The sequence below is a fragment of the Thermobia domestica genome, chromosome 8, assembly GCF_964235325.1.
Source record: "Thermobia domestica chromosome 8, izTheDome1.hap1.1, whole genome shotgun sequence".
Classification (NCBI taxonomy): domain Eukaryota; kingdom Metazoa; phylum Arthropoda; class Insecta; order Zygentoma; family Lepismatidae; genus Thermobia; species Thermobia domestica.
This window is the reverse complement of record NC_137461.1, coordinates 226,519,088-226,533,828: the sequence shown is the minus strand read 5'-3', so window position 1 is coordinate 226,533,828 and position 14,741 is coordinate 226,519,088. Positions and strand designations below refer to the sequence as shown.

The window sequence follows — 14,741 nt, the reverse complement described above, 5'->3', positions numbered from 1 at the left end:
TAATGCAACCATTGACATTTCACATCTGAGTTCGGATTATAGTGATCTAGAATTCTGTCAAGATCTTAGTGCTGGTAGTTCAAGTAATGATCGTAACATTCCTGACGATCTGATTAATAATGTGAGAAGAGGTAATTTTGTTGATTACTGTGGTCGATCGTCTACAGTTCATACTAGTGTAATAGAAAAAGATTTGAGAAGGTGGGCTATTAAAAAAACTTAACGTATGGGTGTGTTAATCAATTATTATTAATATTGAGGAAACATGGACATGAAGATTTACCTAGAGACGCCAGAACAGTGTTCACAAGGGGAGTAATAAACTCAGTAGATGTCAGACAAATTTGTGGTGGTAATTTCTTTTATTTGGGTCTCTCTAGAGGAATACAAAGATCCATTACTTCTGGTTTACGAAGCGCGACTTCGTGTGTATCACTGAAAATCAATGTTGATGGGCTTCCACTAGGTAAAAGTTCTTCGAAACAATTTTGGCCAATTCTGTGTGTCATAAATGAGGCTTTACACCCAATACCTTTCTTAGTGGCTGCGTTTTTTGGTGAAGGAAAACCATCCAATGTAAATGATTTTCTTTCAGCTCTAATTCAAGAATTGAAACTTCTTATCCGTGATGGAATTTTAATCGGTGAGGCAGTATTCACGATTGATGTGGGAAAGTGTCTTTTCGTATGTGATGCTCCTGCGCGGGCTTTTCTAAAATGTATTAAATCTCATAACTCCAGATTTGCGTGTGAAAAGTGCATTGTAGAAGGAGAATACGGAACGCATATGACATTTAAAAACCTTGATGCTCCTCTTCGTACTGATGAAAGCTTTAGAACTCAGTTGCAAAAGGACCATCATAGTGGAATATCTCCCCTAACAGAGTTACCATTTGATATCATATCACAATTCCCATTGGACTATATGCATTTGATTTTGTTGGGAGTTTCCCGTAGATTAATTAGAACTTGGTTGAGAGGATCTTTGCTAGTTCGTTTGCCTGCAGTTAAGATTAAGTTGTTATCGTGCTTAATCGAATTTTCGTCCACGTACTTTCCCAAAGAATTCGCAAGACGCGTCCGAGGATTAAAATATCTAGATAGATGGAAAGCAACGGAGTTGCGGCAGTTCTTATTATACGTAGGTCCAGTCGTGTTATCACTTGTACTAACGCCAGAGCTGTATGAGCATTTCTTAAACTTGTCTGTTGCTACTTACATATTGGTGCAGCATCATCTGACCAATGAAATGTGCGATTATGCGGATGTTTTGATGAAGAGATTTGTCAAGAAATGTATTAAATATTATGGTACAGATATGCTGGTGTATAATACACATTCATTGATCCATATTGCAAATGACGCTAGGCGATATGGGCCATTAGATAAGTTTAGTTCATTCCCATTTGAAAATTATCTTCAAGTAATAAAAAAGTGCGTAAGATCTCCGAATCGGCCCCTACAACAATTATTGAATAGACTAAACGAATTTGAATCACTTCCAAGTGAATCAGCACAAATCACAGATGATGTAATATTAGAACTGAGACATTCCTCTGGACCATTAGCCGATGGTTTGCCTGTTGACGTCGAAGGTTTAGATTCAAAGAATTCACAGTTTGTATATCCAGTTTGAAAGACAGTGTGGTTATCCTTCCCACAAAACAGGTGGTGGTTGTGAAAAATTTCGTGAAAACAGGAAATGAAAATTTAATCATTGGACAGGAATTTGCGAGTTACAAAGAACTATTTTGTAGTCCATGTAGGTCTTCTGAATTAGGGATATTTAGGCTCCATGGAATATTGGAATTATCAACTTTTAAACTCATAGGTGCACGGAAGTGCGTTCTCTTTCCTCTGGGTAAGGCCACAGAGAATGCACGTATAGAGAGAGAAAAATTCGTTTGCATTCCCATGGCACACAGTTCGTGTTAACCTAGTTATTTAACAATCTTTGCGTGAGAAAACATACCTGTGAAATTGTTAAAGTTCACGTTGAGCGCGCAGATCGGTAAAACAATGACTGACACGTAGTTTCTTCAAATTTAATGTTAAAGCAATTACATGACCATTCAGTAACATAACTAATAAATGAAATATCGGAGCTACTAAAGACATCGAAAAAGGACACTGACTTTTAAAGGTTTCCACAACAGTCTTTTCAAATGAAGAACGTCTAAGTATTTTCCTCAATCTTTAAACACTATTTTTCCACTTCCCAGAAGTACAGAGAATACAGTATACACAACAATTACTAATTACGTAAGAGAAACACTAGTTTTTGTCCTCAACAAGTATTTAATACCTTAGGACGCTTCGAGTTCATCAATGGAGCTCTTTTTTCAACCCACACTAAGTGAGACCTAAACCATAACCGAAACTAAAAACATAAACTCGTAATAGCGGACAAATGACTTATTTTGGATTGAGAAAGAGCTCCATTGAAGAGCTCGAAGCGTCCCAAAGAATTAAATACTCGTCGAGAGCGAAAATTGGTGTTTTACACACTTATACTGTTAGTCGTCTCACGCTTATTTAATATTAAGGTTATACTTGAGTCTCAATACATAATCCACAAAATTACCTCTCCTTTTCCTTAAGTTGTCACAAATCTTTTTTGCATCACTATGGATTTTGTCCCTTGTGGTCTTTCTTTAGGCATAAATTATTTTAACCCGCGTCAGGTACCATGGGGTCAAAATTGACCCCAGTGTTCTTCACAGTGCTGTAACTTTTAATATAGGCTATTCGAAATTGCTTCTAGCCTTTTTTTTTTTTTTTTTTTTTCACTTTGGTTTCAGACAGAAATTATGCTTACTACAGACTTGTGCTCGGGTTTACCTAAGGATATTTGTTAGTATAAGTGTTTGGGGTCAAAATTGACCCCATGGTACCTGACGCGGGTTAAGCTACTATCTGAATATTTTTCTTAGTATCTGTCTTTAGAACTCAACACCTTTCCTTACAATTAACATCACATACTGTAAACAGCACAACGAAGAAAGATTTAAAATTGTTTTCGTTTGAAAGAATTTTGTTTATATTTTTCCTTAGGTCACCCAAACACCAAAATTACACATTTTATTTCGCAACATTTTCAAAGAAATAATGCTGCAACATACGCAGGTGTTTCTGTCTACTATAAGATCAAAATAAAATCGGACCTTATTTGAAAGTGTTGCGAAACGAAAAGTTTCATTTGGTGTGAGGTCAACCTTGATGATAGTAGTGTTTTTGCGTTAGGTGAACATAAGCTGTGCAAGTCATCTTTTCGGAATATTTGCGAAGCTAATGTTCATCTCTTGCAGACGTCTTAATTATTTTGTATTGTAAACTATGTATGTAATTTTCCTTTTCTAAGAATAACAGTAAAATTTGTAATACGAAATAAAAGCTGTTATAGAAAATAATGCCATTTAATAAATATACAGTAGAAGAAAAACTATTTTATATTTTCATAACCCCCTAAAACTGTATGCTAGTTCCCTAAGGACTCCCATTGCAGTGATTGTAGAAAACAGTGTTTCTCAAAATGGGGGTCGTGACTAGTAGGATAATCTCTGGATGTATATAGAGCAATCGGGCGAGGAGAAAATTTAAACAAACTCTCAAAAGTAAAATTAAAAAAAAAAAAAATGATGTTACTTAAATCACCAAAGATATGGTTGTAGGTCACAGAATTAATAACTGACAAATCCTGTACACCAACGCGCAGTTTCAAAGGATTGAGATTGCCATTTTTGTAATGTTTATTTTCTACTTACGAGAATGGAATATGCATATTTGATTTTTTTTTAAATGTATTCTTTTCTTGGATAAAGATTTTGGTGAATCACTCCGGACATTTAACCACATATATTATTAGGATACGACTTACCCTTGCTTATTAGTGTTCCACGGGTTCCGTTACGGGTGGATAAACTCGGAAGAAATTCAATAAATTTTAACCCTCTCTGTTCTTCTAATTTGGGCCACAGGAAAGAGGTAACTACGTAGTGTAGGGGAAAACCATGTATTCTGAAGAATTCAGTACATCGATTATATCTTAAGGAGACTACAACCTATCACTGTAAGGTAAGTGTTTTTGGAAATTCTTTACATTTCGAAACTGAAATAAAATGAAATCTTTGAGTTTTGCGTCCCACTCTTATGCCATTTAGGCTAAAGGAGACGGTGATGATGAGAGATGAATGAAATTGCGGAATAAAGAAAGTGGGAGGAGAGTTTGAACCCGGGACCCCAAGCGCCGGAGGTGAACGCTCTACCACTGAGCCACCGCGCCTACATTTCGAAACTGTGTATGTGTACATTCAGTTAAGTAAGTCAGTAATAATGGCCTAGGAGCTGATGTGCTGATCACGAATCACCCAGTTGAAGTGCACTATCTGGTGACCATAGCTGTTCCTTGCTGTAGAGCCACGTAACCAGATGGCGCATGTTGAACTTTGTGATTCCTATCTGCGTATCAGCTTCGCTTCCAGGTGCCGTTATTTCTGTCTTGCCTAATTGGATTTCTTTTTGTATATCCTACTTAAGGTAACTCCCCAATTGCCTCACTATGCTAGTCCGATCTTACAAATCTGGAACTCTCGAACTCCAGCTGAAATTGAGTCGAATCCGGAATGACGCGCTAACCATGCAGCTTAGCGAACCCCCCCCCCCCTCTCTCTCTCTCTCTCTCTCTCTCTCTCTCTCTCTATATATATATATATATATATATATATATATATATATATATATAAAGGAAAGGGTAAAAGGGAACCTTCACCAGATCCGGAGCCTCCTTTTTTTTGCACTGTCCCTATATATATATATATATGAAGAGAGAGAGAGAGAGAGCATTGGCGGGATAAGCGCGAACTCAAAGCGGAACTATGGCGAGGTCAGCCCTAAAACCGCCAGCGATTCGCTGGCGGTATAAGTGTAATTTCGTTGACGATCCGCCAACGGTAGCCGCCAGCGGTCCGCCATTTCGTGGCTTGATGTCGCTTGATGTCCGCCAGCGCCTTGCTAATGGGGAAGACTGCTACTGACTAATAATAAGTTATTGTTGAGATCAGCAGCTTCATTTCATATTTTGCTTGGGGGGAGGGGGAGAATATTACATTCTTTATGAATATGTTAGATTGCTTAAAATATACAGAGCTCAAACTCAGCGAAGCAATTTCCCATGCCCTCCCGAAGTGACGCCTCTAGTTAATCTGTCAATGTGAATGAGATAAACGTACAGCTTAATGTACAAGAGAAATTACTAGAATTAGAGTATTGTACTAGTTTTCCGCAACACTTTATTTTCTACATTGGTTAACTCTTCTTAGGTATTATCAACGACCCAAAGTATGTCATACAGGATATCTCCCACTTTGGCTAGATATATCAGGCATTGTATGCAATGCCTAGGTGCATGATATGCTACTTTGCCGGTAACACACATACACTATGTTCATATGTATAGTGGGTATTTAATGTTTACTCGTAAATATTCTATGTAGTGGGTTTTTGTCTTACTCTCACTAAGAGTATATTTCGTGAGAAAGTAAATACAGTAGAGCGTCGATTATCCGAAGTAATTGGGGGACATGGGTGTTCGGAAAACTGGTTTGTTTGGATAATCGAACTGTACATGTTTATTTGCCAAAAAGAAGTATTGTACAGTAAATTTATTCATAAAAACAGGCATCTCTTTAAGTATTACAAAGTAACGTACAAAGGCAACTTTAGTAGGAATATATAGTATGTGGTACAGTTTATTAAACAAAAATATGTACATATTACATACGCAGTTTGCATGAACAGTACACACAGTACACAAAATTAACGTTTAAAAAAATCCTTTATTTTGGTTCGGTTAAGCGGTCGTTCGGATAATCGACGCTCTACTGTACATCATTACTTTATGTATGGTCTCGGCTTGTATATTTGCATACAAATAATTTTAATTTTTGGACAATATTGCATACAAATAATTTAGTGGTGGTTCAAACTTAACCTGAACGAGTACAGCCTGTTTTAATCTTTGCCTTGCAAACTGTGTAATCCAAAATACACTTATTTACTTTTACACGAATAACTTTGTATTTTTGGGTGCAAGTCAACTTTAGGAACACCATACTGTACCAAACTTACAGGTAAAATCTAATATTTTGAATCAGAAGATTTTATAAGGAACAAATTCCTGCAGGAGACAGAATTAAATACTAATTATTACAGCTGTATTAATGTTTACAAGTGTACGGTTACTAGTCTAAACGTATTGCAAGTGCTTTACAATGGTTAAAGTAAGTAAGTGCATAAAAGAATTGTATTAGATCTCTTTTTCTCACGATGGGCTCACTGCCACAGATGGAACCCCGAAATACAAAAATGTACGGAGAAATGATCAGTCAAATGAAATGTCAGCATGGGAGTAACGAAAAAAAGTCTTAAAGATTATCAGAGTAGGGTGATTAAAGTGGGAGAAAAATTAAGTTAAATTCTACACTACATGAGTTCGCGTATTGATGCTATATGAGGTAAACAGGCAACAGAGTATAATATGGCACTGTTTCAAATTCAGTGACTTATTAACTAACCTAAGATCTGTATGCTGCAGTAATGGAACAAAATACAGAAATGTAGAAGAGAACCCAATAAGAGGGGAGTATATCTGAAGCAAATGTTATGAAATGGAGCAAAACTTTTGAGTGCTATCCCATTTTATGGAGGCATAATTTGTAAAATCAATGAAAGAAATATGGTATTTGATTTCACAATAGGATTGTACAAGTGATTAAAATATACTAGGATATTAACTTTACACGTATACAGCAGAAACGCGAAATGAGCCCTTTAACACGCAGTACTCTATAAAAAAGACACGACGAAATGAAATGCCATTGTAAGGACAATGTACAAAGTGATTATAGAAGTGTCGCAAAGGACAAACCTATGGTATAGGCAAGGCATATGTTTTTATTCCATATAATGTTATTTCAATTCTCCTCGTTTCCTAGTACACCCACCAGATCTAACGCGTCTGCCACCTACGTAAGCATACCCTAGCTTCCACTTAGGCCACCCTACTGCGTTCTTGCTCTAACTAGGTTAGATAGTATTTGTACTTTATCTAAGCCACCTAGCACAAGTTGATTTGTTTTACAGTTAAATTATGTTTTATGCGTTAAGTTTTATGCCATATGATACAGGATGGATGAAGTTTTTATGCCATACGTGGACATGCTGTAGTTACATTATGCTGTCCTCAAGACAATCTGCACCCTTTAATGTAACCTCTCTCTTAAGAAACTTCTTCCAAGAAACCAACAATGCATTTCCTACTAAGAACTCATATTTCATGAATATAAGTATCCCCTTGAGTGGCAACATAGTGCAGAAAAGAAGCATGTTTGTATGAGTTTGTTAGTTTTTGATGTCCTAGAGACATGCATTTGATAGAACGCTCCTTCCGTAACTTCTTCCCCCTCCCCCCACACATACATTCTTAAAAAGATTATTAATACTGTAGTAATATGTTTGTAGTCCTGGCTGGAAACGTGAGAAAATAAGCCTTCATTACTTTAGTTATTTCTGAATACTGCGTAAGTTGGAACACTTAACACTTGTAAGGTACTAATTTTGTGCAGTAATACGTTACAAAGAATACCTAGGCCTATCTAGTGAAGAGGAAAGTAAGCGAACTATTTGTAATTAACAGTTAAGAGTGAACGAAGGAAATGAAGAAAAGGAATTGTAGGTAAGGAATATTAAGGTAACAAATGAGTAGTAATACAACGTTGAAAACAGGTTCATGTGGGTCCAATCCGGAACCGCCATCTTTAGATTACGTTTCAGCACGAAATACAAAAGCTGTACCTTCTTTTACAAATGTAGCGTTACTACTGTGAAACGATTATTAAGACCTATAGAAACTTGGTGACTGAAACACCATTTTTTTAATTACTCTCACTAAGTCATACCCGACGCTGTTGACGCGCATATTCTCTACAGATGCACTCTCCGATGCCCATCTGCTACGACCTGCCCTCACTTGAATGCACTCATGCCTTTCAGTAGCGATCTAGAGCAGGCCGGATTGTGCTTTCTGGTACTATAGATTTTACTGCACATGTTTCGACGCTGTATTCATACCGGTACGTAAATCTTGAGAGGATGGCATTTAGTAGGCATTACTGCTCTATCGCCGGACTACAATAAATCGGAAAAAAAGGAATATTATTTAGTTTCACCCACAAAATACTAGGTCGCGATCCTCACACACCTGATAGTGATTACTGACCGAAATACAGTGTGAATGTATGACATAAAAACTAGTGCATGAAACACGAACCAACTTGTGCTAGGTGGCACAAAAAAGGAGCAGGAATGCCATCTAACCAAGTCAGGGCAGGAGCTCAGCAGGGAGGTTCGAGCCGAGCGAGGGGGTGCTTCTCTAGGAAGCAGACGCGTCAGCGGCGGTTGGTATACGCATAAACGAGGGTAGTAACACTTTATATGTCATAAAATATACGGCTTGTGTGTTGCACACCTTGGTGAGAGATAGTAAATCCGTCCAAAAAAAAAGTACTAAAATATATCAGATTAGATTAGATTTGGTTTGATTACATGTTCCTCTTCTTTTCTATAGTTTCGTTTCTACACTTACGAGAAACTATTCACCTGTATATTTAACCATGCCTTTCACACAATTTCAACAACTGACACTCCTTACTTTTGTACAACTCGATAAAACTCAAACAGGATATGTAACAATCTTGTCATTTACGTACCATTTTCACATTGCCTTTCCCATAATTCATAACAAGTGTATCTCTCTGACAAATACTCCTTTCCTCCTCAACATATAGTGCCGCTTACATCATAACAAACAAGGAACAACCAGTATGTTCTTAACTATTTCTCTCACCTGACATTCACTCACTCTTCCTAATAAATTCTCCAATTCATCCGGCAAACTTTCTAAAATATTCCGGGGTACAGCAATTAACGCAACTTGTTTCATGTTTCCAGAACAGAGAACCTTGTTTTTGTCTAGGCAGTAGTGCTGTATCGCCAGACCAATTTGAAAATCGAGAAAAGTACGAAAATATACTGCATTCGGTAATATTTGGTTGGATTAATTAAGTTATGTCAGATTACATTACATTAAGCGTGCAGTGTTACTATACGGACCCATAGTGTAAGCATTAGCCGTAGTAGTAGCAGTAGGAACGGGTTAGAAGAACCGGTGGGGTTGGTTGAGTTCTATTCTCGACATGAAATGGGCAAATTAAAGACTTGCTCAAATTTTCCTGTATATTTTACAATCTATGGAACCGTATAGTAAAATAAGTGTACCTCTCCGCAAAATAATCCATCCGCCTCCACATACAGTGCCGCTTACATCAAAAACAACCAACAAATATAACCACTTTGCTAACTTTTGCTATTCCCATTTCCTGACATTCAATCATTCTTCCTCACTAACTTAAATAAATTCTCCAACTGACGAGGTAAATTTCCTAAAGTTGGTCCGGCGATACAGCACTTAACTCTTTGATTAAATTGAGATAAAGGTAGAAAAAACAAGCCCTGCGGGGCCCTTAACCACCTTCGCCCGCTCAGCTGTATTTTGTAAAATACTGTAAATAACACCGGACATCTTATATGTGCAAGATTGGTGGGATACTAAATATTAGTCTCCCAAGAATTCCAATTATTTAATATTGCTGTTGGCCCCCTCGAAATTCATTTTATGGTAAGAGCACTATTGTCATAACGCTCTAACCAAATCTTCTGAAAGATAATAAAAAGTAGAGAATTAGAATTGTTCAATAATTATGTCGAGTAGTATGTCTAAACTTGTACGATATTTGTGATCATACTGATACATAACGTACGGAACTGAACCTGACTGCCAAGAAAAATAGTTATTGGTTTTGCCTTCAAAGACATGAACATGCAGTCGGAAGTTGAAGTTATGCCTAAACCAAATAAAAAGAAAGAAAAAAAAAGTCTTATTCTCAACTATGCTAGATATTTACAAAATAACCGTATTGGCAAGTCTTTACTTTAGGCAGGGCAATGACAATAACCAAATCATCTGAACCGGTTCCCACAGTTACAGTTGCAGTTCCCAAGAAGGAAAGACAGAAAACAACATGCCCCGCGGGGCTCTAACCCGCCTTCACTCGCTCGACAATACTATTAACTGACAGGATATCACTGCCTTTGCCCAAAGTAGAGTTACCACTGTTTTCAATAATAACTTGTAAAAGATATAGTATACGACAGTGCCTCATCATTTAGCGAGGACTCACGAAGTGCAGGATTATTCATTGAGGATATAGGAACTTGAAAATGAGGTAACAAGGCGACTTTCATTTAATTACTGAGTAATATAAAATAAAATGTACGTCGGTTTGCGTTGCGTTTCGTTGTGTTTTATGGTATGCGAAGAATAATAATGTGCCCTTGTACGTAGTGTATGAGTATATGTGGGGGATTTGAAACACATATCGCATGTCACGTGCACGTGGATGCTTCTTACTACTTCTAAATGTAATAAAATCATTTTTATACGTAGTGCAACAGTAGGAAGTATCCACGCGCACAGATCATGAGGTACTGTTGTATACTATTACCCTTGTAAAATTCTTGCCTTAACGCAAAGAAATCAAGACAACTAGCAACAACTCTCTCTTGTGGTTTTTAACGCGCTGTTGCCTCTTTTTCAAAACACTGGCGTTTATGTACAATAACAATTTGTTGCCTCGGACATTTAAACCTATAGGCTACAACCTAAATTTCCCTTCTTAGTATACTTTGAAATGAAGATTTGTCTTTAAAACTAAGCAGCACTGCTTGGTACTCTCTCTCTCTTTGTTTTGAAGCTCCAGGAAGACGTCTGATGAGCAATTAAGATGCGTTCCTATCAGGGGTAAAAGTGAGGGGAACGCGGGAGGACGCCATCCCCTACCTCGAGAAAGTTGGACGTACCACCAGTTCCTAAAAATTACAATGGGAAATGATATGCACGTGGACGGTGCAAAGTGGGGCCAAGGCGGACAAAATGGAATGTTATGAAAGTGACAATTTGGGCGATAATCTATACATTTTCTATAGTAAATGAACCGAGAAATTTGGTTGTGATAATGATTTTGCAAATAGCATTCTTTTGCAATTAGTAAGTATTTAAAATGCAACAATGTTGAATTTGTTGAGTTTACGTGGGTTTATTGAGAGGTAAAATAGTTTTGCTTTATGAAAAAAAAAAAAAATAAGAAGAAGAACTGTCTAACGTGACAGATGTGAATACAGGCAAGCATGCGACAAATAATTGGTTCTCCAAAAAAAAGTTACATAAGCAAAATAGTGAATTTTTCAATGAATTGCACACATGTCTAGGTTTATATATATATATATAAAAGCTCCGCTGAACTCCGCTCTAATTAAAACGTTTTCATCAAACTACTGTAGTAAACTACTTTCTCTGTACATTGCATCACAATATGCCGTAAAATGTAGCCATAGCACCGTTGTAAGCTGACTGACTGCGTTAAGAAAACACAGTTCCCGTGGAGCAACATAGTAAGTATAAATAGGGCCGTGTGCAGCGAATACTATGAAGTCAATTGGCTCTCATGAAGTTTCTATTCAGTAGTTACAGTTGTTATTTCAGTGAGAGTGTGCGCTCTTTCCGCAATGGAAGAAGTAGTAAAATATGCCGAACTTTGTGAAGTGCTACTTACAGGTGGATCAGTGGAGTGTTTTATTCTCGAAAGATATGAGCACATGCATGAAGATAAACTTTCTCGAATTTGTGATGAAATAAAGAAAAGATTTTTGCCGTTTTATGTACAAAAACCTAAAATAGTTAATCACAGTAAAACATATTTTGGCAAGAAGTATCGCGAGTAGGTGAATGGTGAATTTGTGATTAGTTTCCCCAGCAGTAGCGTAGCCAGGATGTGTGTTTGGGGGGGGGAGCAAGTGCTGTTATAGGCACATATAGAAAAATTACAAACAAAAAAATATATAAACATAAAAATATATAAAAAATTACAAACATCAAAGTACCAAAGTACATTGTCGGACCTCTTTGGGGGGGCGGCCCCTCCTTCCCCCTTCCCTACGCCACTGTTCCCCAGTGATGATGCTCATTCGCCGAAGTCTTCCAATCCTGTTGGAAGGCCTAAAAAGTGTTTTGAAGTTTGTTGTGAGAGAAGTAGAAGTTTACGATCTAAAACATGGGCGGCGATTGGGGAGGCAAGAGGGGGCAGTTGCCCCCCACTTTTTTGAAGTGACGCCCTAATTTATATAATTTCATTTGGAAATGTAAACAGAGTGTCCATACAATTTGGAGAAAAGATCTCTGACTTTTCCCTGACTTTCCATGACGAAAGTTCCAGAATTCCCTGACCCCTGAATAACTTAAAAATATAGAAAAAAGAAAGAAACCCCAGTCTCCACACTCTCCATAGTTGGTCTTGTTCTCTTCCGATTCTGTTTCTTTCTTTTCTCCCAAATTTACAAACGTGCATTAGGCCGATATTGATTAGGCCTAAACGAAAGTGTGCAGTATACAGAGTACTTAAGATATAATAAAATTACACATTATATGTTTACACATTATAATACCAATTACACAGCTTATGCTTGAGGTACTAACTGTATTTCATTTTCTAAGAGTAAAACCATTCACTTAATGGAATGTGTGGAATTAAAAGTATAAGTTGTTCATTAATTCCCAGTTTTAATATAACTTCTGCAAAACAATTGTCATTATTCATTACTATGATTAATATTATTCCTTCAATTTATTTGTTTTGCAAATTTATTAAATAATCTGATCACACAATTTTCCAGACAGAATTTTAAGATGTTCATGAGCAAGATCTCAAATCTCTTCTTACACTTTCATTGTTTAAGAGTATAAAGGGCTAGTACTTACCTGTATTGCTCTTATGAATTTACTTAATAAAATAGAAATACGATATACGGCATTTTAAGTGAAAAAAGATAGTATCCTATTAGTTATACAACCTTTCATCAAACATTGTTAGAAACAACCAGGAAATCTAACGTTGATATGCAATTGTTCAGATCATGTCTTGCCCCCCACTTCTAACGTCCAACCGCCGCCACTGATCTAAAAGCATCACATTCCCAAAGCGTAATAGATGCTGCTGCTTCGTCGCATTCAGGAAACACATCGAAACGTTCCAGTGCTGATTTTACAGTATCAATCTTTACACAGGCTAAGCTTTCCAAATATCAATACGAGGTACTCAGAGGTGCCACACACACACAAAAAAAAAAAAGTTCAATATTTTTCCCATAAAAAAAATCCAGCGCGCAAAGAAAGATTGTCACCCTAATAATATCAAAATTACCGAGACCTCCGCAGAAGTTCCGCTCCAAAATTTACTTAACCATACAGCCGAAAGGATCCTAAAAACAGTAAATGAGAAGGAATTAGAAAAGTTGAACTGTCAGGCACTGACAATGCATACAAAATGGGGCTTGGATGGCTCGTCTGGCCAGAACAAGTTCTCTCAACGGTTTGCGATTGAAAGTGACGCGAGATCAGATGCTAATTTATTTATGACTTCTATTGTGCCTTTACAAATAATACCTACCTGGGAATGAAGATAAATCAATTTGGGTTAATCCTCGACCTTCCTCGACGCGACACTGTCGATCACTCAGGTATCAGTTCATAAAAGGGACACCTGAAATAATAAAAACTGAGAAATTGAAGGTTGAAAGGGAAATCAAGAAATTGCAAGAGACACGATTGAACCTAGGACCAAACTGTATCAGTAAAATATGTTTTACATTTGACAATGTTGGACGGAAAAGTTGCTCAACATATTAGTGAGACATCTGCAGTAAGTAGCTGCTTCATTTGTGGGGCTCGCCCATCAGAGATGAACGACTTATCGAAACTTGAATTGAAGCAATCTAATGAAAAAGGAGCTTGGGATTTCACCTCTTCATGCTCGAATCAAGTTCATGGAATATGTACTACATCTAAGCTACAATCAACAATTCAAGTCGAGGAAGACTACGAAAGATACTCTCCCAATCAAAGAAGCTGCAAAGAAACGCATCCAACAACGATTCATGAATGAGATCGGGATTAAAGTTGATGTAAAACAGGGTTATGGTTCGACGAATACCGGAAATACCTCCAGGATATTCTTCCGACATTTTTCTAACAGCAGAGATTACACACATAGACGAAAATTTGATTCGTCGGCTTGGTATAATACTGCAGGGGTGCAAAGTGCGTCATTGAAATATTTGGGGAGGATTAAAATCTGTATAAATAGGTTTGAGGAAGTGTAAAAATTAATCGAAAAGAAGATTTTTTCATGGAAGAACACTTACGGGTAGACAATTGGGGGGGGGGTGCGTCATGGACATAAGGGGGGTGGGCACCACTGAATACTGGAGGTAATTAACAGCAACTCTGCAATTGATTCGGATAAATTTCGATTGTACACAGCGGAAACGGCTAAATTAGCTATACAGTTATACCCGTGGTAATATATGCCTTCCACAGTGCAAAGTATTGATACATGGGGTGGAAATAATACAAAACCTCAGCTCTGCCTATCAGGTTACTTTCAGAGGAAGCGCAAGAAACTCTTCATAAAGATTATAAGATTACAGGCTTCACCACACAAGAAAATGGTCCCACACAGCCACCAATGAAGATGTGTTCCATAAAATCCTCGAGTCATCAGACCCATACATAAC

At 37.3% G+C, this 14,741-nt stretch overlaps 1 protein-coding gene across 4 annotated transcripts in view; it reads right to left on the bottom strand.

Annotated features, from left to right (window-relative positions):
* LOC145693456 (uncharacterized) overlaps positions 1-10,815 on the bottom strand; it is a 44,528-nt gene extending 33,713 nt beyond the window's left edge. The window contains exon 1 of one of the 4 annotated variants that reach the window (XM_081769466.1): positions 10,799-10,815. The gene's annotated coding sequence lies outside the window, so the exon portion shown is untranslated. The other 3 variants (XM_081769463.1, XM_081769464.1, XM_081769465.1) reach the window with 3 other exon arrangements.
* Positions 10,816-14,741: the final 3,926 nt, after the last annotated feature.